This window comes from Bombina bombina, chromosome 2 (genome assembly GCF_027579735.1).
Source record: "Bombina bombina isolate aBomBom1 chromosome 2, aBomBom1.pri, whole genome shotgun sequence".
NCBI classification, from domain to species: domain Eukaryota; kingdom Metazoa; phylum Chordata; class Amphibia; order Anura; family Bombinatoridae; genus Bombina; species Bombina bombina.
Window position 1 is genome coordinate 316,431,680 of NC_069500.1, and position 25,744 is coordinate 316,457,423.

The window sequence follows — 25,744 nt, forward strand, 5'->3', positions numbered from 1 at the left end:
TGTTTTTTAAGTGGGCAGTCACTAGGGTCTGATCAAATTTAATTATGTCATATGTGATATTTAGAATTTCAGATTTTGTAAGGTTTAGTTGAAATTTTGAGACTTTTCCAAAGGTTTGGAAAATCTCAAGAGCTCTAGCTCAAGAGCTACTGAATTTCATTTTGTGCAGAACGGATTTGAGAAAGCCCCAGTGCACCCTATCAAACACTTACTCAGCGTCCGTGGAGATCAGGGTCATGGGTATTTCTTGCAATTGGGCGTGTGTTATTAATTGGAAGGTTCTTAGTGTGTTGTCCCTAGCCTCCTGACCAGGGACGAATCCCACTTGATCCGGGTATATCAGACCTGGAAGGACTTTATTGACCCTGGTGGCTAAAATGTTTGCAAATATCTTAATGTCCGAATTTAAAAGAGAGATGGGTCTGTAGCTCTCTGGCTTATCAGGGTTTTTTCCTGGCTTGGGGAGCACTGTGATGTGCGCTGCCAGCATGCTATCTGGGAATTCCCTCTCCTCCAGCAGTGAATTAAATAATGAGGACAGTGGGGCCAACATATGGTGTAGATAGGTCTTATAATACTTTATGCCCAGGCCATCTGGTCCTGGGCTTTTGCTGTTTGGCATGTTTTTAATTGCGGTCTTAATTTCTTTTTTTTTTCTTTTTTTTTTTTCTTTTTTAAAGATTTTTATTAGTGTCTCCAGCAAGAAATAAAGATGAGGCATGATATACAAAAAGAAAAAGAAAGAAAAAACATAATTGAGCACCTCGCAGGGCAGAGTAAATTCCTGACAGTCCAGGCAAAATGTTATACAAACAAATATCACAGTTATAGGAATTATATATAGCTTCACCAGTGTTACAGAACCCCCCCCCCCCCCCAGAAAAAATCGACCAAAAGGTCTGTCATAGGAATAATAACTGATAAAGTAAAATCTTGCTGGTAATTAGACAATTTTCACTTATTTTATAAATACATATAACAAAAACTAACAGATCCCAACTATCCAAATATTGATTCCTTCTTATGGGAAGGAGGGAAGGTTACCCTGTAAACCTATAAGTAGTAGATTTACTAAGACAAAAAAGAAAAAAATATATAGTAGAGGTTACTATTTCCTAAATCTTTACCGGTACCACCCTGTAAAAGCCTAAACCATACCTAGCTGGGTAGTGCGTAATTAAAACAATACAAACATATGACTTTAAACAAAGATCAACAAGACAGAAATCAGTGGAAGAGGATAAAAAAAAAAGGAATATCTCGCCCCGCTCTTCACCACCCCCACTCCACATCAGCTAATCTGCTCTTCTAGCTTGCTCACCCTACTGAGATGTTGGTATTTATTTAACAAGATTAGTTGTTGAAAAACAGGAGAATCTTGCTTTGTATATTACAAAGATAGGATATTAAAACCTTGTCCCATTTTATAAAAAACAATCGTAGTTTGTTCACTAAGAAGATCATAGGGTCTTTTATATCAATTGCTAAGTGGAGTGACATATTCTTAACAAAAGCAGCTATACTAGGTACTTATCTTCCCTTCCAACTTCTTAAGATCAATTGTCTTGCAACCAGTATAGCCGTATTGACTAACTGTTTGTTCTGAATCTCTTTCTCATGTGCAAGAAAAATAACCTGTTCTAGGTTAAGTTTAATTTTGCTTGATATATATTTATTAAGCCAATATTCTACTTTACACCAGAAGTAATACATTTTGGGGCAAGAATAGAAGGCATGTGTCAGATCCGCTTCCAAGGAACTACATCTTAAACATTTAGTGATTCTTGGATTTTTCCATTTGGACATAGATAAGGGAGTAAGATAGGCTCTATTTATTAATTTAATGTGAGATTCTCTAAATGAAATTGCTCGAGTATAATCTAAAATCAATGTTAGGCTTTTTTTTAAAGCAATCAAAGCTTAAATTCCTAAAATCTCTACGCCACTTAAAGGGACACTGAACTCAATTTTTTGCTTTTGTGATTCAGATAGAGCATGACACTTTAAGCAACTTTCTAATTTCTCCTATTATCACATTTTCTTCATTCTCTTGGTATCTTTATTTGAAATGGAAGAATGTAAGTTTAGATGCCGGCCCATTTTTGGTGAAAAACCTGGGTTGTCCTTGCTGATTGGTGGATAAATTAATCCACCAATAAAAAAACTGCTGCCCAGAGTCCTAAACCAAAAAAAGCTTAGATGCCTTCTTTTTCAAATAAAGATAGCAAGAGAACGAAGGAAAATTCATAATAGGAGTAAATTAGAAAGTTGCTTAAAATTGCATGCTCTAACTTGCCCTGGGTTTCCGGAGGAGGAGCACAGGTGTGAGCTCAGGTGATGCACCTGTTCTGATCTGATTTCTCCTACCTGCAAGCTCTTGGCGAAATCCGCGCCTAAACCCTGGTGTCTGGGGTGGCTTGTATTGCTCTATACCACTGCTGCTGGAAACCCCATAGTGCCTTATCATCGCACTAAAGCTGCTCATAGCAGCCCTGAGAGAGGTCCCACTCTGGCGGTAAACCTTAACCTATTTTAAAAAATAAAGCCGGTGCTACGATACAGTGTTCCCATGCAGAGGAGGCTTTTGCTGGGAAAAATATAAACTACTAACAGGTGCTTCAGTCACTCGCTTGTTACCTGGAAACTGTGGGCTCACTCTGAGCCAAAGAACTGAGGCTAATGTGACTGTTACTGGAGCTGTGCCACCTCCAACTCTTCGTACAGCGAGCTGCCATCTGTTTCACCTCTGAACTGTGAGTACCGCAGGGACCCGTGATTCCCTGCATCCTTCAACGACAGTGGAGGAAGAGTTGTGGCTGAGACACCGCTGTACCTGAGGGAGAAGATCTACCTCTTGAAAATCCCTGCTCCCTTATTTTCTGATCTATAAGCGGCAGTGAGTACTATAAGCGAGCCGAGAATTCTTGCATCACCGGGCGGCAGCGGAGGGTGAGCTGCGCTTAAAAACCCGGTACAGTGTGTGTGAAGTCTGCCCTCTGAGCTTTGTGTTTCTTCCCTACTGCCTTGTGAACGGCTGTGTGTGCCGCAGGGAGCCGGGACTCTTTGTATCCTTTGTTGGCAATGGAGAGCCTCAAGTGGTGGGGCAGTCTGTCTCGAAGCTGCTTTTCGTCCTCTTCTTGTCTTCCTCTCGGATCTATAAGCAGCTGTGAGTATCACAGGGAGCCAGGTCTCTCTGTGATCTGTGTTGTCAACGGAGTGAGAGCTGTGATCGAAGTGCCGGTGCAGTCCCGGTGAAAAGCTTGTGTCTCCATAGTCTTCGGCTCCTACATTGTCATCCTGTGAGCGGTGACAGATACCGGTACCCCCTGGGGCTGCTCCCACTTTATCTGAGGATTTCCCAATGGAGCCCCCACTTTTTGGAGCGCAGCTCCATATCTTGCTACCTTTGCTTTCTTACCTTGGAGAGGTGCTCCCCCTCCCACCGGAGCTGCGTGAGGGGGGGCTGCTGCAGTCAAGGGTACATTGTCCACTGGCTAAACACATGGAAGAATGGAAGGGTAACGTAGATCTGTTTTGTATGTGACTCATGATAGTCGGCTAAAGAGTTATAAGCATAGGAGTGACTGAGCTATATTTTTACCAAATAATCTTCTACATATGTACGTTATTTTTCTGTTTTTCGTTTACTCTTGCTGTTCTAGGTCTGTTACCCTGATAAAACAACAAGGGCAAAGCAAGCTACTATCTAAAGGCTATGATCATTGCTTTGAGCCCAACAGACTTTAATGACTTTTAAACATATAAGCTTGCTGTTTATCTCCGTTCTATGTTCTCACTGGTCATTGCAAGCTAAAAATTTTGGTCATAACACAGTGTTTTATTTTATTTCTATATTGTTTTTGTTTTTTGTGTTTTCCTGTTTATTGGTGTGTCTACAGGTTTTTACATATAAAGCTATCTAAGTATAAAAAACTGACACAATTTGCTAGAAAACATATCTAGGGTGATGATTGTATAGAACTAATGCAATTGTGAAAACCTGGAACTGCTCTAGGAGCTCACATAAATTTTAGGCTGTGAGTATATTTAGCTAAGGCACAGGGACATCTACTGATTATTCCCTTCAGTCACAGGCAGGACTGATCTTATTTCACGGTTGATTTGTACATAAAAGAAAGTTGAAGGAGAAGAAAAAACAAACAAAACAAAAAAAGCACTTTTCCTCACTCCCTTTCCTCTTTTTTTTTTTTTCCCTCTGGGGTCTCCTCCCCCCTCTATCACCTCAGCTTGTTTTTCTTGTTGTTTGTTCTCCCCCACTTCCTTTCCCCACAAGTATATGGATAAGTTTTTACACTCACAATCCAAAACCTCACCTTCAGCCATGTCAGCTAGACAAAGGGATAAAAGAACTAAGCCTAACACAGAGGCGGCTGGCGACGTACAGCTGGCCGCACGTGATTCCCTTAGTGCTCACGAGTCTATTGACCTACAGTCTCTAGTCTCAGATATATCTATGGCCCTTGCGCCTAAGTTTGAGTCACTTAAAGCAGAGATAAAATATGATATTGCTCAGCTAAGCACAGAAATTAAACAATTCTCAGAGAGATTCTCTGAGGTAGAACAAAGAGTATCTGATCTTGAAGATCTTACCATAGCTCAAAACACTAAATTAGAAGCTACCTCCTCAGCCCTTTCTAAATTACAAAACAAAGTAGAAGACCTGTAAAATCGGGCTAGACGAAATTTAATTTAATAGGGGTTCCCGAGGGGAAGCAGTTAGAAGATCTAAATAAATTGATCACTAAAACACTCCCAGCACTGTTGAATATCCCTGAGACCTATCATGATATTGTCATAGAACGGGTACATAGGTTAGGAGTAGCATCTCCCTCAAGAAACAATATGAGGCCAAGACCAATCCTAGCCAAATTTTTGAACTATCAAGACAAAATGATTTTTTTGCAAGCCTTTCGCAAGAATCAGCCCATACTTCTGGAAGGAACAAAAATATTGTTGTTCCAGGATTATGCAGCAGATACTGCTTCAAAAAGAAAGGAGTTAGCACCAGTTTGCACCAAACTTATACAGCAGGGACTGCATGCAACAATTGTCCATCCTGCTAGGCTTCGATTGGTCTATGATAATACTTCATATTTTTTTGAGTCTGCCAAAGCCGCAGAAGCTTTTTTTACTAAAAACAACATAGCTCAGTAGATTGGTCTCTGAGTATGAATAGATCTACTGTTTTATCACCATGATGGGCTCTCTTCAGGTTAGGGCAACAGACGGCCTAGATCCTCTAGATGTCTGGTTTATGTTTCTTGGTTTTTTGTTCTTGTTTGGGGTGTATAATCGTGATTTTGTTTTGTTTCTGTTTTACGTGGTGTGTTTTTTTTTTTTCCCCTCCCGCTACCACCTCCCGTCTCGAATTATAGATATTGTCTAAAATGAACGGGATTAAATTTATCTCCTGGAATATAGGAGGTCTTACTTCCCCTATTAAGAGAAAAACGATTATTTCTTATCTTAAAAAAATAGGCTCTTCTATTGCTTTTTTACAAGAAACACATTTGAAAACACAAGAAATTCTTAAACTTAAATCTTCATGGGTTAAGGAGGTTTTTTTTTCCCCTAGTCATAGTCGCAGAGGTGGAGTTGCTATTCTTTTGGGGAAAAAATTCAATTATGAGGTAATTCAGAGTCAGTCAGATGAAGAGGGGAGATATATTATTAGGAAAATTAAGATCGCGAGTATTCTGTATACGTTATGCAATGTTTATGCTCCAAACGTTTTTGACTTGTCTTTTTGGGATGCGTTGCAGGCCAGGCTTATGACATCTGCAGAAGGTTTCCTCATTTTAGCTGGTGACTTTAACATGGCTCCGCAGTACCCAATAGATAGAATGAGGCAGCAGGAGTTTTCTAAAAAAACTAAAAGGGATAATCTTGAGGCAAAACTGTTCTCTAGGATCTTTTCTAACTTGAGAGTAAAGGATATCTGGAGGCTTCAAAACCCAGATACGCGGGATTTTACGTGTCTTTCAAAAGCACATAAATCATTGTCCCGGATTGATTTATTTTTGATTGACGAAAGACTATGTAAATACAAAGTATCAGCTCAAATATTGCCTATCGCGGTATCTGATCATGCCCCAATATGTTTCGAATCTCAAATGGGTACATCCTCTCAGGCCAATAATCGTTTCTCTTATCCTAAGTTTTTGTCTTCTGACGTTAAGTTTAAAAATTTTCTGGAAACTAAATTTGCAGACTTCGCTATGTTTAATGCAGAGGCCATGAGTCGGCCTTCCCTGTTCTGGGAAACGGCCAAAGCAGTGATGAGATGGGAGATTCTTGCTTATACTATCAGGCGCACAAAGAGTCTTAAAAAGCGTGAATGAACTTCTTCGGGCAGTCACAAATTCTTATAATCTATATTTAATGGAAAAGACACCCCAGAAGTGGGCCAAATATATTACTGCACTAGAGGCGAGAGACTCACTGCTAACATATAAAGCCACTCAAAAGGATATACGGTTTTCCGCAAAATTTTATAAGTATGGGAATAAGACGGGAAAACTCTTAGCTAGATTAGTTAAGCAGGATCTAGGATCCCAGCTAATTGACGTACTCCATAGTAATGGGCAAATAGCCAGCTCTGCACAGGACCTTCTTCAAATTGTTTTTGACTATTATAAATCTATATACTCGGCTAAACCATCTGATGTTTTGGAACGCCAGAGGTTTTGGTCAGGCATCACATTCCCATCATTACTAGCATCATCAATTGAAGATCTTGAATCTCCTATTACTGAAGCAGAAGTGGCTAAAGCGATTAATAAGCTGGGATACAATAAAGCACCGGGACCGGATGCAATACCTAATGAATTCTATAGATCGGTATCAGCTATTATAACACCGCATGTAACTTCATTATTTAATCACATATATATAGAGGGTACTGCACCTACGTCTAGCTTTACCGCATCATTTACGTCCCTGATTTTAAAGAAGGGAAAAGATCCAAAAGCAATAGAATCTTATAGACCAATCGCCCTCATTAATATGGATTATAAATTGTTAACCACAATCCTTGCACAGCAGCTGCAGTCCCTTCTTCCTTCTATTATCAACTCGGACCAGGCCGGGTTCATGAAAAATAGGAATTCCGCTGCCAAGATAAGGGAACTTCTGCTTACCTTAGACTTTTTTTTCCAATACTACGATCTCCGATCAAATGGGACGAGAAAATGAAGCGGATCTGGCAATATTAGCCATAGATGCCGAAAAGGCCTTTGATTCAATTCATCATGACCATCTTTTAGTATCTTTAGAGAAGTTTGGTTTAAAAGGCAATTTCACGAATTTTATAGAAAAATTATATCACACGGCCTCTACTAGACTAATAGTTAACGGTTGTCTTCGGAGATAATTCTTCAGAGGGGAATGAGGCAGGGGTGTCCCCTGTCCCCGCTCCTTTTTAATATCGCTATTGAACCTCTTGCATTAATGATAAGACAGAGGCTTGAGGGGATTGTAGTCGCTGGACGGGAATTAAGAATAGCATTATATGCGGATGATATTCTTCTGTATTTAGCTAATATACGTAGGAATCTGCCAATTTTGGTGGCTATTATACAACAGTTTGGATCCTTCTCAGGATATAAGGTAAATATAAGTAAATCTTAATTTCTCTGGGTTAGGCAGACAAGTAACTCTCCTACAAATATACCTTTTTCTATAGTGAAGGACTCGTTTAAATACCTGGGTATAAATATCTCTAGTAACCCTGATACCTGGTATTCGCTGAATATCCCGCCTGTTTTAAATAAAGTTAGAGCAGCTCTTAAAAATTGGCAGAATCTACCTCTCTCATTATCTGGACGCATAGCAGTATATAAAATGATCCTACTACCTAAAATATTGTATGTTCTACAGAACATCCCTTTGCTATTGAAGAAAAAGGATATTACTTTATTTAATTCATATCTTCGATCCTTCTTATGGCAGGAAAGGAAGCCCAGAATGTCACTTGCAAAACTCTCTCTCCCAATAGGAGCTGGAGGTCTGGCTTTACCCGATTTGAGGGCATATAACTATGTTTTTCTAATTCGCATTGTAGCGGACTGGTTATTCCAGAGCAACTAAGTTACAAATACTGATCTTGAGATTAGCATCATGTACCCCTTCGCACCGGTGGCACTTATACATATGGACACGCCCGATATTCCACCCCATATTAGAAGATATAAAACTATACATAACATAATCCTGGCCTGGAAAAAAAGTATGTAATCTGCTTGGAGCAGAATATCATGTATCACGATATTTGCCATTTGTAGGGAATCCACAATTTCAGGACGGTTCACCTTCATTAATTTTTTCAAAATGGAATACTCGAGGGCTTGTTAATGTCTTCCAGTTGCTTGATATAGAAGAAGGCTGTATCCAATCATTTGATGCACTTAGATTGAAATTTAATCTCCCACATAGAAATTTTTATGTTTATCTCCAAGCCAGACACTACGTCATGAAATTAGTGAATGAGCACGGGTGAAACTGGTCACTAGGGCAGTTGGACAAGTGGCTTATTTTGGCAAAGAATGGAATTACGTCAATCTCCCCATGTTATATGATACTGGTGTCGGATAGAGGTACAATTAATCTTGATAAAATTGCGGGTAACTGGGCTAAACTCTTAGATAAAGAAGTTGATTCTAAAATACCTTCTATCTCAATTCAAGAGGTTGCTCGGACAACTCTCTCGTCTACATGGAGAGAATCCCATGTTAAGCTGTTACATAGGACATATTTTACACCAGAAAAGGGAATAAGATGTGGGAAAACTGGGGGGAGGAGCCAAATCCTGAACTGGATGGTCGCATATCTCTGCAGCTCCAGCTATTTCCTTTTAAAAGTCAAGTATAGCGACCATCTAATATAAATTTTTTCACTAACATTGGCACATTATCGGCTCTGGAATATATCTAGCCAAATAGTTAAGGAAAGTATATCTCGAGGCTGACAAGATACTACTAAGGACTTATGTGTATGCAGCACTCAGGAGAGAATAATCCCCAGCCCACGTGGAGGCCTACTACCACTGACCCCACCAAAGATACAGAGAATCCTCAACGGGTCAGCTAGAAATAAGACCATGGACACTCTCACTAACTGGGAAGTTGAATTGTCTGGGCTGCTGCGCAGCCATTTTGGTGATTTCGAGAGGAGCATAATCTCATTGTTCTCTGGAACCCCTAACCTACACCCTGCAGCGTATGCTGCACCTCTAGCTATACAGCAGATATCTACGGGAGGAGAAGAGAGGAAACAGACAGTGTGGCGACCAATCCGTGGGCTAACAGTGAATCTAGACCTGGACAACAGGGAGAGAACTCACCCAACTACAGCTGACCATCTCACACCTAGCCCCGCCATCGATCCGTTAGGTCCGGAGTACCTCAATGAGCCACAGTCGGTTGTTCCTGCAGCCCAAAAAAAGGAGTCATGGGACTTTACAGACAGTCCCCTGTCGACTATGGTGTTAGGAGAGTCCAGAGCTCAGATGAATGTGCGTTCCACTCGGGGAGGTGCGGCCGGCCTCCCGGAGTGTTGTGTAGCTATGTCTCTCATGATAGGTGATATGGGACAGAATTTACGATGGCAATGGCTCAGCAGCGATACAGGGGACTGGGACAGCGTTTTTAACTGGAATATTGGAACACGGATCCCACAAGCAACTTGTAGGTTAACCCCTTGGATATACTTTGAGGGTCAGGTAACTTTAAGGAAGCCCCACAATCTTCATCCCAAACAAGCATTAAACAGTACTGGAGTGGGATAATATATCGTACTTCATATGGTGGGGCTAATTTCTTATTTATGTGGAGATGGATTATGCCTCTATGAAACTTATCTCACTTATTATGCAACACCCATTTTGGCTTACAGATCTTTAGATATGTATAATGTGATAATTTTCTTATCCTGATTGTAAAATAAGTATGCTACCTGTAATGTAGTTCGTAGTTCTAAGCTCCTTGTTTCACATATCTACAACTGTTACATTGCTATGTACTTATAGGCAGAAATACTCTCTTAATATTCCTGTGACCCTTATTTTAAGGTAATCATTAGAGTTCTCAGCATATGTTAGAGGTTAATTTTTAGATCCACTCATACATTGTTATTGAAAAACTTTTAATAATAGATATAGTTGTCCTCACTGCTGGTACAATTTGGATTCTCTTTCCCACCACTGGAGGGGAGTCAAGAACTAGATGTGGGTTATTCTACATTGCAACCTTTATTTAACTTTTTGTATAGATCAATATTGTCATAACTAACTACAATGATCACCACCATACTTATGACCTGACGTTGTGCTATGTCATTATTTGGGGAATATGCCCAAGTTTTTAGTAGGGGCAGTTTTTCCTCCTTATGATTCATTTTAAGTTTTATGCTTTTACCTCCTTAGTATAAAGTTATGTATTCTAAGATGATATGAATCACTAAGTGACCAGGCTGTTGTACACAGGAAGGGCTGTTATCTTTGTACAAAATATGATTATCTTACCGACTTTGTTTTTATTAACAGTAGATTACAGATTAGGTTTGTTTGCTCTTCTTAGATAATAGAATGCCAACATTAATACGAGTATATTCATAGTTCATGAGTCCAGGAAACCCTTAAATTCAATGCCAATAGTTACCTTCTATATTTACCTGACATGGGTTCCGTGAGGAGTAAGCTTTATTCCTGATAGTTAAATATTAATCTAACTCCTACTCACCACTCATAAGGTTCCATTTATCATTATCATATGTGCACATACCTCCCCCCATACTCCCTTCGGCTTATTAGATAAGCGCATGAAAACATAAATTATGGCAAAGTTTAACGTTATTCTTATAGTTTTATATACTAAGCTACAGATATCAGAGCACGCTCTATATCTCATTAAATATGAAAATTCAGATTCATAATCTGAGATCCAAAAGTGGTCTCCTAATGTCCTTGATTGCCTTCTTTAACGTTAACTCTTTTCGCAATTCTATGTGAGGTCCAAGAGTGGCCTTATAAGTTCTCTTTATGGGAGGCATACAGCTTGATGGGTACCTCTTATGTTTATTGATTTTACAAATGTCATATGCTTCAGCTATGTTTTAGCTAAGATGTACAACATTTCTCTTTCGTTTTGTTTATTGTTGTATACTGTGAATTGGCATTTATGTTTTGTATACCCGAAAACTGAATCTCAATAAAAAAAAAAAAAGATGTGGGAAAACTAATTTTACTATCCGTCCCAAGTGCTCACTTCCTTCTGCAGGTCTCTTGCATATGCTATGGACTTGTCCAAAAATCAGGAACGTTTGGTTTAAAGTCCAATTTTGGCTCTGTAAAATACTAGGTCTCCCCTCGATAAATCTGATAGATATGAATGTAGTATTTCTCTTTTCCAACCCAGAAGATAAGCAGCTTAATACTAAATTGATTAATATAACTATACTGGCTGTTAGATACCTCATTTTTAAAAAATGGAAAATGAACACCGGTCCCAGTATTTCTGAAATTAAAAACTGCTTAAAAAAGCAATGTATTCTTGAACGATATAATGTTAATAATGATAATGATAATGATATCTCTAGGTTTTTTTTTAAGTGGTCAGCATTTCTAAAAAACATTTCCCCCTGTTGAAAGGGAATGTTTGATATATCCTTTACGTAACTCTGAATTAGTCCTCTTAGGGAGGTGGTGAAGGGGGTCTGAAAATTTGTGTTTTTTTTTTTTTTTTCTTTTTTCCGTCCTGATTCAATATGTGTTGCCCTAGGTTGTTTCTGTGTTTTTTTTTGTTTGTTTGTTTTTTGTTTTTGTTTTTGTTTGTCGTAATGTGTGTGGGTAGTTATGTCAGGGGTAAAATAATATAAAATCATCCAACAAGGGATTGAGTACCATTGTAATGAAGGAAAATTATTCTATTTCTGGGCAAGCTTCAGCTAATGAATGTTATATATTTACTTTGTTTCCCTGTGTTAAGCTGTAAACGCCTGAGGTTTTTATGGCCATGTATATTTTATGTTTTCTATTATGATGTTTAAATATAGGTCCATTACCTAAAATTTATATATTTGGAACCCAGAGCGGATTGTTTTTGTTTGACTTTTGATTTTCTTCTTTTTTCCTTGCTACTGTTTGTCAGTTTATCATGTTGGATATAAATAAAGACTTTAAAAAAAAAAAAAAATTGCATGCTCTATCTGAATCATGGAAGAAAAAAATTTGGGTTCAGTGTCCCTTTAACAAATAGTGTTGATAATTTCTCTTTGGCTTCTAAGAAAATAATACTTTTATACAGAAAGGAAATTGAATGTTTCCCCGACTGAAATATATTGATAATTGAATCTATATTTCTCAGATTATTTGGGTTGAAATCTTTCATTTTGTTGCTATCAATAAAATGTCGTACTTGTAGGTAAGCAAAAAATTCTGGGGTTTTCTTCAGATTATATTCTTAAACAAGAGAGTCAAAAGTTTTTACAGTCTAATCTGAATTAGTCCTTTCTTAGCCCAATCATAAAATGCGTATGTTTCTATGCCACTTATGAATTGGGGATTTCCCCTTATAGGAAGGTATTGTGATATTTTATAGTCAATCTGAAGAATTTGGCATACTTTCTTCCAAGCTAGAGTTATGTTATGGACTGTATATTGAAAGTTTATTCTTTCAGAAGTCTTTGTCAATGGATAATATATAGGTACAAAAAAGAGAGAGAAGTTTGACAGTACCCAGCACTCACAAAACACTATATAGTAACAGTATGTATTGAAAACCGGATTGTGTCAAGAACTGGTTATTAAAACGTAACTTTTACTAATGATAGAATAAAAAAGTGGTAAATAGTACCAAATGTATAACATAAATATGTGAGACATACATTTAAAACTTAGATTAAGAAACAGATCAGGACTGTGTGTGTGAGACTTCAAAAACAGAATTACTTCCCTGGGTAATAGTTCAAATACACTGTAACCCTGTGCATCAGGCATTGTCTGTGTGCATGAGACTTGCTAATTTGTGTTTACCTGGGACCTCTCTAAGCTCATATTGATGTGGCAATTGCCTTCCTTAATCAGTCATTTACAAACCGTTTCCTTTGCTGCTCTAGATACCAGTATTGCTCAGATTAGGTAATGTTGTTGGGGTCAATCCCCTTTTTAGATTAGCTTTAGAGCAATCTGTGTATTCTCTGAGCCCTGAGGGTTACGGTGTATTTGAACTATTACCCAGGGAAGTAATTCTGTTTTTGAAGTCTCACACACACAGTCCTGATCTGTTTCTTAATCTAAGTTTTAAATGTATGTCTCACATATTTATGTTATACATTTGGTACTATTTACCACTTTTTTATTCTATCATTAGTAAAAGTTACGTTTTAATAACCAGTTCTTGACACAATCCGGTTTTCAATACATACTGTTACTATATCGTGTTTTGTGAGTGCTGGGTACTGTCAAACTTCTCTCTCTTTTTTGTACCTATATATCTATCAGACAGTCAGCACCCCCCTTCTCCTACACTTCACCAGTGATACTAACTGGTATATAATGAATACTGAATAGATTATATATCTACTATTATTTCAGCATACTATATTATAAGGGGTTGATATTTGCTTAAACTAACACCGTTGCCACTATTTTCAATGGATAATGTAGCAGGGCTCTGAGAGATAAGGGGGAGATTGTAACTTCCTCACTTTGATAGTTGGTTATATGTTCTGTACCTGATAAACAGTCTAATGCTATTTTAGCTAAACAAACCCAGTTATACAGTTTTAAATTTGGAAGAGCAAGCCCTCCATCAGCTCTCAGGTGTGATCGATTCTTAAGTGCTATGCCAGGCTTTCCTTTGACCCACAAAAATTGTGTGCAATGAGAGTTACATTTTTGAAGATCTTTTGCCGGGATAAATACCTGAATGTTCTGCATAAGAAATAAAATTTTAGGAAAAAGCATCATCTTAATGAGGGATACTTTTGCAGAAAGGGATAGTGGTAATTTGGCCCAATTCTTTAAGCAATCAATTCATTTTTGCAATATAGATACATAATTCAGGCTATAACAATCCGCAGGGTTCTTTGAAAAAATTATCCCAAGATATTTCATTTTCCCAGATGCTAGTTTGAAAGGATTCAAGAACATGCTATTCTTTTTTTTTATAATCCACAAGATTTCTGACTTATTTAAGTTCATTTTATAACCTGAAAATTTACTAAATTCACAGATAATGTCAAGGATGAGCGGTATGTTTCTCCTGGAGTTATATATATAAAAGAGGATGTCATCCGCATACATGGATAAGATAATTCTTTTGTCACCCAATAAAATCCCTTCTAATCTATCCCTGCAGAAGATTGCCAGAGGTTCCAATGATATATTAAAAAGTAATGGTGACAATGGAGAGCCCTGTCTAGTTCCTAGTATTAAACAGGAAGAACTCAAACTATTCAGATTTATATAGGAGATAGGGTTTTGATAAATTAGTTTAATATAGTTAGTAAAGTTTCCTACTATCCCAAAGCTATTCAAGGCTGTGAAAAGATGGTCCCATGAAATGCAGTCAAATGCCTTTTCGGCATTGACCGTCAGCAGGGCGAAATCCAAACCTTTATACAGCTTATTTTTCTTACCCATTAACATCTGGTCTATTAGGAACATGGCAGTTCTAATATTTTGCTGTGAGGTCCTACCTGGCATACATCCAGTTTGATCTGTATGTATTATTCCCCCTAAGTTTCCCTTAAGTCTGTTTGCCATAATACTTGCTACAATTTTATAATCAACATTAAGTAAAGAGATTGGGTGATACGAATCCATAGATTCTGTATCTTTATCTTTTTTATGTATTAATGTAATATTTGCTGCCACAAAATATTTTGAAGGTTTAATATTATCAATAAAATATCTATTAAATAATTTTGCAAGTATATGGGTGACATGCTCCTGTAATATCTTATAAAATTCAATTGGGAATAAATCTGGGCCAGGAGCTTTACCATTCGAGAAATACTTTATAGCTTGTAATATTTCTTCGTTCGATAGCTCCTTGTTTAATATTTCAAGCTGATCCCTACTAATTTTGGGAGTAATGATATTATTCCAAAAATTAGTTTTTGCCTCTTGGTCAATCTTGTTAGCTGAGTATAATGCTTGTAAGACACTATGAAATTGGGATAATATATCTTTGTGGGAGGTATATCTTTTATCATTAACTTTAATAGCTCCAATAAAATTGTTCCTCCTTCTGCTTTTAACTAGATTAGCTAATGATTTGGCTAACTTCGGTGAGAACCTATTAAAGCTAACATTATTGTTGGTATCAGATTTTAATAATTGTTGATTTAAGAAGGCTTCTCTCTCTAATTTTGCGTTTTGATAATCAGACCAGTTTGGCTTATTAGGATTTCCTAAATATCTTGCATACTTATTTTTTAGCTGATTGGCCAATTGAGTTTCCATTTTACCTAAGACCTTTTTCTTTGCAATCATATAGGCCTTAATTTGTGCTCTAAAGAAAGCCTTGGCTGTCTCCCAAAAAAAATCTATTTTTGATAGATAATTCTTATTAAAGTGGAGGAATTCCCTCCATTTAGCTTGCAACCAGTTTCTAAATTTAATATTGAAAATGAGAAATGAAGGAAAATAAAACCCTGCCTTTTTATTCTGTTTAAAACGTAATTGACTAATAGATAGCTGTTGGTGATGTCTGTTGAAATCTCAGCACCCAGGTGGGATTCACTAATCAATAACATATCGATTCTCAAAAAGTTTTTGTGAGACTTGGACTCACATGTAAAAGCTCTCTCATCTGAGTGCTGTAATCTCCAGGCATCTTTTAATTTAAGGCTTTTAGCAAAGTTACCTAGGACTTTGGCTTCTCTTAGATATCTACTGGTCTGGGAAACTTTGAAACAATCAAGATATGGGTTAAACACATTGTTAAAATCACCTCCCACTATTAATTTTGAATCCATAAAATCTATAAGTTTAGTAAAGAAATTCTTCCAAAATGCAGGACAGAATTCGTTTGGGGCGTATACATTACAAATAGTCAAATTGTGATCTTGTATTGATAAGTTAAGAATTAAGAATCTACCCTCTTTATCTAGCACTTGAGATTAATCTCATAATCTATCTTTTTATTAAACACACAAGCCACCCCCCTTTTCCTTCCAAAGGACGGGACTGCTATTACCTCACTGATCCAGCCCATCTTTAGTTTAGCTGCTTCATATTCATTCAGATGTGTCTCTTGTAGGAGTGCTATATCCGGAGTAAATTTTTTGAGCTGATATATTATTCTATTTCTTTTAATCGGGGAGGTTATTCCCCCCACATTCCAGGATAAGATTTTTACTGAGTTTTTCATTTACACTGAAAACTTTCTTCTAACCCTTAAAAAGAAGTATTATGGAGAGGGTTGGGGGGAGTGGGGCGGATGGGGGGAAAAAATGGAGAAGAAGGCACATATAACAGTCTTAATTTCTTTGTGTGTTATCGGTGAGTCTAGTTGCTTAATATTTTCTGGTTCCAGTGTACTTAATTGTATGTCAAATAGGAAACTGTCAATCTCTTCCTGACTGTGTTTATTCTGTATGTTGTAGAGTTCCCTGTAGTATAGCCTAAAAGTCTCCGCTATTTATATGCTATCCCTATGTGTTTGCCCTGTCGAATTTGTGATTGAATGGATGTGTGTGTCTAATTGTTTTCTCCTAATGACCTTAGCCAGTGAGGGGCCCGTTTTGTTGTTGATATCAAAACACAGCTGTTGCAATCTGGTTGCTTGTCTTTGTATTCTCTTGTCAAGTGTTTGTTAAGCTCCTGTGTGGCTTTAGTCAGCCTTTCTAAGGTATCTAGTGAGTCAGGGTGAAGCTTGAGTTTCGATTCCCAAAATCTAATTTGTGAAGTTATCAAAATGACAAATTGTCTATTTTTATTAGTTTCTCTCACCTTGTGTCTGATAAACTTCCCTCGCAACACACATTTATGGGCCTCCCAGACCGTGGTTGATGAGGTATCTCCAGTGGAATTCTCCCTGAAATATTGTCCTATGGCAGTGTCAATCTCCAGCTTAATCAGCGGATTGTCAAGCATGTGTTTGTCTAGTCGCCATCTGAATGGTTTTATGGGCGTGCTTGGCCAGTTTATAATACATGTGACTGGTGCATGGTCTGACCAGGTAGTCAGCAGTATAGTGGAATTTTCTATCATTGCTAGTCCTATCTGATCGGCGACGAGATAGTCTATTCTTGTGTAGATGTGGTGGTAATGGGAATAAAATGTATAATCCTGATTGTGTGCATCGTGCAGTTTAAGCTAGTGTAATTGAGTGTGTATTGCCTTGATAACTTTCTGAGGTGTGCTGGTTTTGCCCAGAGGTGTGCTGGTTTTGCCCAGTGAGGTATCATGTAATGGTTATAGAGGGAGGTTGAAATACCCCCCCCCCCATAAGTACTATCCCTTTATAATGCTCCAGTAGTAGCTGCATAACCTGTTTGAACACCAGCTGCTGCCCCTGGTTTGGCAGGTATACGTTCACTAGTGTCACATACATGCCAAAAAGTAATCCAATTACAACCTGGTAAGATTTGTTTGGGTGTTTTATAATGTTAGACAGGCAGAAGCTAATATTGTTTCTCAGGAATATGCCCACCCCACCCTTCTTTGAACTACCTGAGGCTAGAAATGTGGTTTTATACTTATTGCTCAGGAATTTTGGCTCTTTTCCCTTCTAAAAAGGGTGTTTCCTGAATGTACAATATATCACCTGACTCTTTATACAACTGATTAAAAGTTATAGATCACGGGGGCGGAGCTAGCCTGAGCTGTGAGCGGTCGCATGTTTGCAGAGCTCCTGCATACTTATTCTTAAAAACGGATTAAAAGACACTTTTTTCCCAAACTTTCTGCATTTTACTGGCTCATTGACACCGCAGAGCCATGGGAAGCCGGTCACAACAATAACTCAAGGACCTAACATCAGCTTTCCAGACTGAGAATCTCAGCACAGGAGAAGCGGGAGCAGAGCATACTATCACCTTAGCCCACGAACTTTCCTGGGCTAGGTGCGGAACACCAGATAAGCAGGCAACCAGAATCGGAGACACAGGGTGAGCTACGGAAGCCCCTTATTCTGTTTTTCTCTCCTAAAATATCTATAAGCCACACTTAGCTACCGACAAGAAAAGGCGCGAAAACACGCCATTGCCTGGTGACGTCATCAGGCGTCTGCGGTGAAGAAGGTGCCCCCTGCCCTGAATCTGAGACACAGTGACCCAACAAGCTACGAGACAGGGTGAGACATTCTCTATATATTACTACACGACCAGGCCGGGGGTGTGCACCTAATCCCCCCAAAGACATAGTTCAAAACTAGCACTTGGATGGCAAGGTGTCCGAGAAGTGCACGCAGTCAGGGCACACCAGTCTGTTCCGGAGGGTCGGGGCTCCGCTCAAGAACACTGTAAGCGCTAATCATTAGCTGAAGACACTGACTTTGCTTTGACTGCTGGCACTGACTATCTACTTACAACTAAGCGTAGGCCATAGCATAAATACTGTACACCTAATCAGGCCTAGTTCTTCTTTGTTGCGGTACGGCTGCCACAGTAACCAGTAGATAACCTTTAGTGCCTCTTTGCCCATATCTACCAACTTGACCGGCTGTGCAGCCCTAGCCTATGATCTGCTGGAGTCTCTGTAGCGGGACACTTAACGGCTAATATCTCCTTACACCCTATGCCAGTCGCAACATCCCCTCAACAGAAGAGAACTTTTTATTACTTTATGCTCCCCAAACTATACTGACGCCAATTAGTTCTTGGCCTTAATAAGGGCACATTCGTTTGCAGATCTCCTGGAACAAATCTCATCTCACATCAGAGGATAATTACAACTAGGGTAAAAAGCTTTTTCCTGCCCTACTCCTGAGCTTCCAGTGGCCCCCCCCTCCCTTTCCCGCAGGGGCTAGAGACCTGTGGGTCATACCCCCTAACCTTTTACCGACTTGGCCAATAGGAGGCATCTCCCCTGGGGGGACTATATAGCTGTTGACACCTATTGTTACAGGAGGACTCTTTTCACTTTGTTTCCCTGATCTGTAGCTATAAGCCTTTTCCTATTACCCAACATGGCTCACAGCATGCACTAAGGAGTGGGGGTCCCTACGGCCGGGGCATATGATGGCACATTAACGGATTGTGAAACAAGAAATTGATCTCATATGCTTTTTGGGGAGTTCTGTACTTAAATACATTGTTCAACAGTGCCCTTCACCTCCTGTCCTCCATCGCCTTTACCATGCCACAGGGCTCTAGGAGGAAAACTGTTAACCCTCCAGAATACAGGAAATCAGTGGCAGATCATTTTAAAGCTAAACCTACTGCTGGGAGACCCATAACCGTACTTGATACCTCACAATCACTGCTAGATAGTGGTACTGAAATGACAGAAGCTTCAGAAGTAGAAAACAACATCTCGGGCTCAGTGGCCTCAGACATTGTCACCACTCTCACTCAAAGGATGAACTCCCTACAGGAATCTCTCACTAAGGCCATCAGGGGTTCTACTGCAGATCTCAGGAGAGATATTGGTGTTATCAGTGAACGTATTGATGTTCTAGAGAAAAAGCAAGAAGATTTAACAGTGGAGCAGGGGAATTTGGCTAGTCACTCACAAGTGCTTGTAGATATACTGGACTCTGTCGAAGCTAAGATGGCTGACATGGAAGATCGTTCCAGAAGGAACAATTTGAGATTTAGAGGTGTTCCTGAAGAGGTGGCCCCGACTGAGTTAGGCAAGTATCTAACTGAGCTCTGTGAAATTCTGCATCCTCCAGGATTCCCTAATGAGACCCTGATAGACAGAGCACATAGACTACCCAGAGGAAGGAATGTCTCAGCGGAGAAGCCAAGAGATGTGATTGCTAGAGTCCACTATTTTACATACAAGGAACAAATCCTGAGAGCTATGTTTCAACACCCCACATTGCCCACCAGATTCGAGTCTATACAAATATTTCCTGATCTATCTCAGTACACGGTACAGAAGAGAGCCACCTTTCGTGAGGTTACCAAATCATTGAGGCAGGCAGGCATAAAGTACAGGTGGGGATATCCCACTAAATTACTAATTCAAAAGGATGGCCGTTTCTACACTGCAGACACCCCGGAAAAGGGCCAACTTCTCCTCAAAGGATGGATCTCTAACATCAACCAAAGCAGGGAGAATGTCTTCCTCACTCCTAAAGCTGCAGAACAAAGCACCATATCATCTTCTGTTTTGAGACCCACAGCATTTGAGTGGAGACCTCTTGCTCAGAGGCTCACCTCTTCTAAAAGACAGAACTTATCATCTCAGCAGCTGCCATCTGATCGCACAGAAGATCCCTCAGACGACGATGACTGATAAGTATATGTTTCACTAATCACTGTTTTTTGTTGCCATACTTTGGAAAGGGGGAGGTAATTTTTGTTCATCTCTTAACTGCAACCCTACAAAAGGGAGGAAACGTATTGCTCTAGGACTAGAGACATTTAGCCCCACTCGAGGAAGTGGGACAAATTCATGGGTACACCATGAGAGACTTTGCACTCCAGTTGTTATGTTCCTAACATGTTACCTATGATGAAAAAGACTTAATGATATGTCTAAGTTGCAATGTTTATAGTTGTTATCTTATTTTTCAGAAGTTTGCCACCTATAGAGGTCAGCCTTGCTTAACATATATATGGTGACCTAGGGCTAGGTATTGAAACGCTCCGACTTCACCTTGGTTTTAGCGACATACATAACTCACACATACCCTTATTAATTGATGAGACTCCTACTTCTGATGTAAACATGACACTACGTGACAATAGCTAAAGCAGCAACATGCATACCTACTGGTAGAGATTTTAGATATTTGAATATGACACATTGACACCTGCACACCAACGGTTGATAGATTTTAGCTTTGCTGCAGTTATGATGGGATCTACCCTTGAGTCTAAAAGGAGACTGCGTAGTCACTAGCCAGAACATATTTATACATGACTGATCTCAGCTGCTATACCAAATAATATCTGCCATTCGCTTTAACTAATGAAGTTATTTAGTCATATGCCCCCTAGTCTACTTCGCTTATAATGGACACTTTGAGACATTACACTTTACTGACAATTCAGGGGACACCTGACAATAGTGACAAACCCTAGCAAGGTTGATTATGTTTTAATATTGTTGTTGTCGGCACCTATGTTTTTGGGATCATGCTGACGTCTTACCAGTTTTCTTTTTCACAGTCATTTCTAGTAAATGTTGCTATGGTCGACTATGTTGTTGAAGCTCTGAAGATATCATGCTAATTTTCCTAACATTTCCTGACACTGCTACTACTAACCAGACATGGTCAGATTTTACCTGTAACTCACACACGATCCTTACCTAACAGACTGCTACTTCTGTGACAATACTCCCCTATGCGCTGTGTCGTTTGCATAAACTGTTCTTTAACTTGCAAGATCCCTGCCTCTGCACTTGGAAATACAGGCTAGTTATAATAAAAATATTGCTTACACAGTCATATTTGTAAAAGGTCGTCACAGTCAAATACAGTGTTGCAGTTTTGATGACATCATACTAGCTTACCTATCATTTACTTTTACTTTTCTTGACACCTATACTACTGACCAGGTACAGACAAATCTTGCCTATAACATACGTACGGTCCTTACCTAACGAACCGCTGCTTGACTGACAATGTTCCTCCATGTTCTCTGTTATTTGCATAAGTTGTTATTTAACTTGAAATGTTTTTGTTTTTGCACTCTGGGACATAAGTTAGTTATAATTAAAATACTACTTGTGTTATAAATAGCTATGTATTTGAAATATTAGTGGCACCATGCAGGTTTATTTTACTGCCATGTTTGAAAGATGTCGGTGTGTCGCTAACCTAACATTAACTCTTTCTTTCACCAACATTTACACTACCCACTAGGCACCGACAGATCTCACCCATAACCTACATATGATCCTTACCTAACGTAGCCACTCCTTTGACAATACCAACCTACCCGTATACATGGATCTAATGGAGACATATGACATAAAACTGATACAATTTGGAAGCGAGCTGCCCTGCCGCATGGTTGGACAGAACTTTTGTTACTTCCATGCTCACAATCAGGGTAAAAGATGGGAGCTATAAAATAAGCAAATTGGACGATACGGACCCTCCCCCCCCCCCCCCCCCCTCTCCCTGACTACAGACTCATGCCCCGGCCCGGACCTTAATCCCTCCTTTCTATTTTCCCTCTCTTTTAGATATTAGTCTAGACGGTCGCTAGACTGTAATTTTCCGCCCCCCCGGGTAATACCATAGCTTACCGAAAGTAAGCAAGAGAACACAGATTCACTCGAACCCACAAGGTGACTCTTTGACCACATTCTCATATCTGCGGGTCAAACAACAATTAGAAAAACACACTGGTAACAACCATCTGACCCCTTCTTCCTGGTCGTTACTGTGCCTATAATCTACACTTACCTCTCTACCCCCATCTCTCTATCTCTTACTCTTTTTCCTCCTCTCTTCCTCCCTCTTCCCCCCCCCCTTTTTTCTTTTTTTTTTTTTTTTTTTTTTGGACTGGTCTCCCCGCTGCGATGTGCCCTGATCTCAAATTTGTTTCCCTCAACACAAAGGGACTTAACTCGCCCGCGAAGCGAAGTATGCTACAGTCATACTTGAGGACACTTCGATGCGATGTGTCCTTTCTACAAGAGACGCACTGGCCCTCAGTTAATACCCCAACCCTGAAATCTAAGCACTACCCAGTGGTGCTCAGTTCCACTTATCATGAGAAAAGTAGAGGCGTCTCAATCTGTTTTAGTGCGGCGGTGGCATATCAACAGATACATATAGAGACAGACCCGGAAGGGAGGTTTCTCCTGGTGATTTGTAAACTCAACTCACACCTCTATACCCTCGTAAACCTCTATGCCCCAAATCAGGGCCAGATAGCCTTCTTGCGCACGTTGTTGCACTTTATAGAAGGCCTAAAACAAGGTATGCTGATATTGGGGGGCGACTTTAACTTAGTTTGGGACCCCCATTTGGACAAGAAAATCCCTGACGGTAAAATCCTAGATACCTACTCTAAATCCATGGCCCCTAAATTTCGAAACCTTATTTACCAATCTGCATTATATGACGTGTGGAGAGCATGCCACCCAGAATTGAAAGACCATACATTCTTTTCGCCTCCTCATCGGTCATACTCAAGGTTAGATTACTTCTTTGTAGATTCTTGGTCCATGAATAGTATCACCAACTCTAGCATCCGCAGCTGCCCGTGATCGGATCACGACGCTGTCATAATGTCCATTGACGTCCAGGGTACTGCACTGATCAGACCGTCCTGGAGGCTCCCCAAGTTTCTGTGGGAAGATGCCTCCTTTGTCCCTGAATTGACGGATAAGATTGAGGAATTCCTAGAGACTAACAAACCCAATCAGACTTCACACCAGATTAGGTGGGCAGCATTGAAGGCCTATATCAGAGGATTCTGTATAGCAAAGACGACTAAACTAAAAAAACAATGGGGCGCCCCACTCGGAAAGTTGACCTGCGACCTGAGGTCAAAGGAACAACAAAATAAATTGACCCCTACAGCTAGCCTGTCAGCTGAAATTCTGGACTTAAAGTCGCAGATTAAAAACCTGGAAACGGAAAAATTTAAACGTGCCCTTTCAAGATTTAAAATGGTCCTGTACTCCAAAAGTAACAAAGCTGGCTCGATGCTGGCGAACAAACTGAAGCAGAAAGTAGCTGACTCCCGCATACCATTCCTCCACCACAAGGGGCAAAAGATCACTGCCCCGGACGAGATAGGGAAGGCTTTCCCGGACTTTTATGAGCGCTTATACAACATTGAATCTCATGAGAGTCCTGAGGTCATGCCCTCTCAGGCCATTTCCTCCTTCTTAAGAAAGTTGAATCTCCCCACAATCCCAGAGGAGGAAAGAGATAAGATCGCTGAACCTATCACTGAGATAGAAATAGGACTAGCTATTAAGCAATTAAAAACGGACAAAGCCCCGGGCCCGGATGGGTTCCCGGGACAACTCTACAAAAAGTTCCAGACACAACTTAAACCTGTTTTATGCCACACATACAACGAAATTGGGTCGAGAGGTCAGATACTTAAAGAATACCTAGAAGCAACTATTGTTGCGATACCTAAGCCTGGTAAAGATCCATCCCACTGTAGCAATTTTCGCCCTATTTCACTGATCAACGTAGACATAAAACTGTACTCTAAGGTTCTCGCGGACAGATTGGCTCCCCTGTTGCCTTCCCTTATTGATACAGACCAAGTTGGCTTTGTATATGGTCGGCAAGGGCCAGATAATACCAGACGCCTGATATCTATTTTCTCCGAAACAAAAAGACAGGACACTCCCCTTCTGGCCCTGTCGTTGGATGCCGAAAAGGCGTTTGACAGGGTCAGATGGGAATATATGTGGAAGGTTTTGGAGACATTTGGCTTTACACCTGAGGCTATAACCATGATCAGGGTCTTGTATTCTAACCCAAGCGCCAAGGTCAGAGGGATGGGCTTTTGTTCCCCGTCTTTAAACATCTCTAATGGAACCAGGCCAGGCTGTCCATTGTCCCCCTTGCTATTTGCGTTAGTCATGGAACCCCTAGCAGAAATGATACGCACGTCATCTACTGTTGAGGGACTAAAGATGGGCTCGACTCATGAGAAAATCGCACTGTACGCAGACGATGTCACTCTTTTTCTTACAAACCCTGCAAGCTCGGTCCCTGCGGTCTTCTCCATCTTAGAACGGTTTAGTACCTTGTGCTACTACAAGGTAAACCTGTCAAAAACTGAGGCATATAGTATCAACCTGCCTAGCGACCAGCTCTTATTCCTACAGGAAACGTATGATTTCCACTGGTCCACAACGTCTATTAAACACTTGGGGATCCACCTAAGCGCAGATCTGGAGAGTATCCTATCATTAAATTTTGGTGCACTAATTGCGGAGCTACACTCTCTGACACGCAGATGGGACTTCAGAGAGATATCTTGGATGGGACGTATAGCTACGGTGAAAATATCGCTACTCCCTAAGGTATTATACCTGTTCCGATGCATCCCGTTGAACATTCCACACAGCACCCTACAGCAAATCCATCGACTCTTTTCCAAATATGTTTGGATGGAAAAGACACCCCGAATTAGCTATAAAGTCATGCAGAGAGAATTTTCTAGAGGGGGGGTGTCTTTTCCAAATATATTTCTTTACTATGAAGCTACCAGATTGTCACAAATTATGGCCTGGGGCCCCGCTAAAGAGAAACCGAAATGGTACAGACTTGAGGAACTACACCTACCTGATCGTTTAGACCTCCCGAGCACCCTGTGGGTTCACAGACATAAACAACTAGTCGGCAAGGTCGTTAACCCTATAGTGCAGCACAATATTAAAACATGGCATGAACTCAGACACCACACAGAAATTGCCCCACACCCCTCGCCGATCCACCAGATGAGAGGTCTCCTGTGGGACCTCCCAAATGTCCATGTAGAATTTTGGGTACAACGCAATATTCAGGTGGTGGAGCATCTGTTCTCTGATGGCAGACTTATGACGGTTCACCAAATACTCAATTCACTACGGGGCTCTCCCATATGGCTGTACTTTGAAAGTTGTAGGATACTC